The sequence below is a fragment of the Triticum urartu genome, chromosome 5A (assembly GCF_056163025.1).
Source record: "Triticum urartu cultivar PI428250 chromosome 5A, HENAU_Tu73, whole genome shotgun sequence".
In the NCBI taxonomy this organism is placed as follows: domain Eukaryota; kingdom Viridiplantae; phylum Streptophyta; class Magnoliopsida; order Poales; family Poaceae; genus Triticum; species Triticum urartu.
The window spans coordinates 686,025,227-686,028,571 of record NC_141877.1 but is presented as its reverse complement, the minus strand read 5'-3'; the positions used below and the strand labels follow the sequence as shown (position 1 = coordinate 686,028,571).

General features: G+C 51.6%; 1 pseudogene; it reads left to right on the top strand.

The window, feature by feature from the left end:
* Positions 1–1,046: 1,046 nt before the first annotated feature.
* On the top strand, positions 1,047–1,692 carry LOC147974189 (putative B3 domain-containing protein Os03g0619850; annotated as a pseudogene).
* The last annotated feature ends 1,653 nt before the right edge of the window (positions 1,693–3,345 follow it).

Below are 3,345 nucleotides of genomic sequence, written 5' to 3'. Positions count from 1 at the left end.
TCGAGCATCGTGGTCGTCCACTGAAAAAGACACGTATGGAAATTGCAATGTCTGCGTGCAGCATACCATTATGCTATCCATGCGCGGTAGTACACTAGTACATTTTGTCCAACAAGTCGATCGAGTCGGGTCGCAAAAAAAAAGGACGCTGCCATTTTGCGTTTGCTCTCTTGACTGATTTCCTTTGTGCATGCAGCAGGGTGGCAGTCTCCATCCATGAGACACTAGCAAACAAAGTGAACCGGCGCATGGACGCACGGACAGTCGTCGGCTCCACACGGACACGGGAGACCGGACGTGGACGTGGATCATTGGTGGTAGGGCATGCTGCTTGTAGGGCGTGTTTGGTTAAAGTTTGTAGGGCGTGCAGCATACCATTATGGCGGCGGGTCGTCGTCATCCTCGGCGGAGTCGAGGTCGATCTGCCACGTATGGCGGCCTGGCTCCGGCGCCCTCACTGGCATCTGCACCGGTTCTTCCTCCATCTTGGGCTCCCCACCGATGACCGCCGGCGGCACGATTGTCGTCTCCCAGTACACTGCGGCACAACGGTCATTAGGAGCCCAGTAGTTCTTATACATGGACCACCTTTTCCTCTGTTTAGCGTCGTCGGAGACGGCCTGAATTATGGCCTAACGAATGATGTCGACTGCCATCGCGCCCTTCGCTGAGTTAGGAATCAACGTCTTCAACTCTTGTGCAGTGGCCCTCATGAGCACTACATCAGATTCCTTCTGCATGTTAGGCATGGAGCCGAAGTTCGAGCACACCTCCATGGTGTTCTCGAACTTGGTGCGGTCACCAGCTGACCACCCGAGGAAGAAGGCCCTCCAGCCAATACCCCAAGGGAAGGGGTTGGCGTTGGAGCTGGAGCTGGAGCTCATGGCGATGGAGAGAAGGAAGATTGATAGTGAGAGAAGAGAGGGGTGGGTAAGTAGTGGTGGTCAGGGTGAATAAATATAGGCGTGATGGAGAGGAGGAAGAGTGATAGTCATGCCGTTTTAACTACATGCTCTTCAATAAGCCATGAACTCTGTGTTGTGCCTGACTCCATGAATTGTGTGCAGACCGAGGAGAGCAATGAGATGTGCATGGAGGTTCTCCCGCCCGCTGACAAGAAGGGCAAGGAGTCGGTTCATCCAATGCCCGAGGTGGTGCTGCCGCTCACCGTCGAGGAAGAACCGAAGACGCCAATGGTTGGCAACCACGAGCGCATGGAGGAGCCCCCCAGCTGCAAGCGCCGCAACTGCTGCCACTACCATGAGGAGAGTGGCCTAGCTCACTTCTGCAAGGTCATCCTTGCACCGAAACTTGAGTGCATCCCCATTCCCCCGGACTTCACCAAGCACTTCGCCGCGGTGCCGACGGAGTTCAAGCTAAGGAACAACACCGATTGCTCCTGGAGGGTGACGGTGAAGCTGATGAACGGCAGGGTGACCCTGGATCAGGGTTGGGCCACCTTCACCGCCGTTCATCAGATCAAGATCGGGTACATGGTGACGTTCAAGCTCCTGACTCCCGACACCCTCAAGGTCATCATCTTCGACGACGATGGCATTAAGGTGGTCAACAAGTGTGGGAAGCACGACGAAGTCTTCACCGCCAGGGACTAGGGCCGGGGCACCTTATTCCTAAGTACTATCGAGTCTGCTTTATGGTTTATGCGTTGAACTGTTTGAACTATCGTTATGATATGTGGTACTATGTTATCTGAACTATATTGTTAAGTAGTTGATGCTCTATTTATGCTCTGCTCTGCTTATGATGTGTGGTACATGGTTGTGCCGAAGTGTGCTGGTAACCTCACCAACTAGCCAAAGAGATTACCACACACCAGGTGTTGCATACAACCAAATACCATGCCTTGGATTTGTCCACTAACATGCAGGCAACCAAACACTAGGCAGTGTGATTCAGCCCATGCAGGCAAGAGGACATGCAGGCAACCAAACACCTTGCAGATGGTGCAATTGAGACTGCATTTGCATAGTCAGGCTGAGTTGAGAAGGCTATGCAATACAGCTACTGTAGACTACGACAACCAAACACGCCCCAAATGAACAAGTTCGGGTCTGGCGGGCTCCCCTCGCAGCTCATATACACAAGTGCAACATGCTCGAGTAGATGTCTAACAGCTAGCATCTGGTCCGTCCAATGTGTGGTTGGGATGGAGTCATGCATGGAGGGAAAGCTTGGTTTGAGGCCGTCTCATGACCCAAAGAGCATCCATCCGTCCGTAGGGTGAAAGTCGCTCATCTGAATTGCTGCTGCTGCGGCTACATTGCGTATGCATATATCACTGTCCGACATGAAAAAGAAAAGGAAGATAACAAGGAACTACCCTACAGACTACAGGCGCCGCTGAGCCTTTTCCAGATTGGTGAACGCACGGCACAGCACCAAACTGCATTGTCCTACACTCCTACTGCTACTGCTGCTACAGCTACATGATGATGCGGGAAGAGGCCAGCCTGGACCGCTCACTGCTGCAAACTTATATGTGCAGTACGTCTGCGGATGCAAGGAGACGACGCCAAACCATTTTTCACCACCTGGGTGACCGCGCACGTAACATCAACCTCAGGCCAACTCCATCGTGCGACCTCAAACGGACGTCCGTTTTGTCCGATTTCTGTCCGTTTGGGTAGAGATTTGGGGTCGTGTCCGGACCTGTTCTGAGATGCGGTGGCCGTGCGCCCACCGCGCGGACGCATCCCGGCCGCATCCTGTCCGCGTATTATTTCTTTGCAAGTCCTTAACTTTATTTCATCATTCATTTTTGGTACATGGAAAATGCATCATCACATTTTGACTAGTAAAACAAGACCAAAAAAAATAAAAACAATAAGAATACATCTTAGAAGATAGCCAACTTCCATAACTGCCCCCTTGAGTTGGGTTAGGGCCTTCTCGATGCACTCATTGCTGGTCTGTGGAGGAGGCTCGATCTGGCATCCTCCTTTCTTCTTCAAGCCAGAAGTAGATGTTGCTTCCTCAGACCTAGTCTCGTGTCTAGCCTCTAATCTAGCAACAAGTGCACTTGTCTCATTTACGGCCTCTATGCTAGCTAAAAGTGCACGAACATCTACTAAATTGCGCTCTATCAATATATCGATGTACTCTTCTTCCCAATACCAAAACTTGCATCCATTCTACACAACAAAATTTGAAGTTAGCACAACTAGTTAAATCTAGAGCACAAACCAAAGCTAAAAAATTGCATACCCCATCGTTTAAGCGCTTGATGAACACCCATCCGGGATGTTCCGGCGTTGTAGACACGCGGCGCACGACCATCCTTGGGCAGTGGTCGCACTTAATGAGTGGCAACGGTGCGCCGGCGAG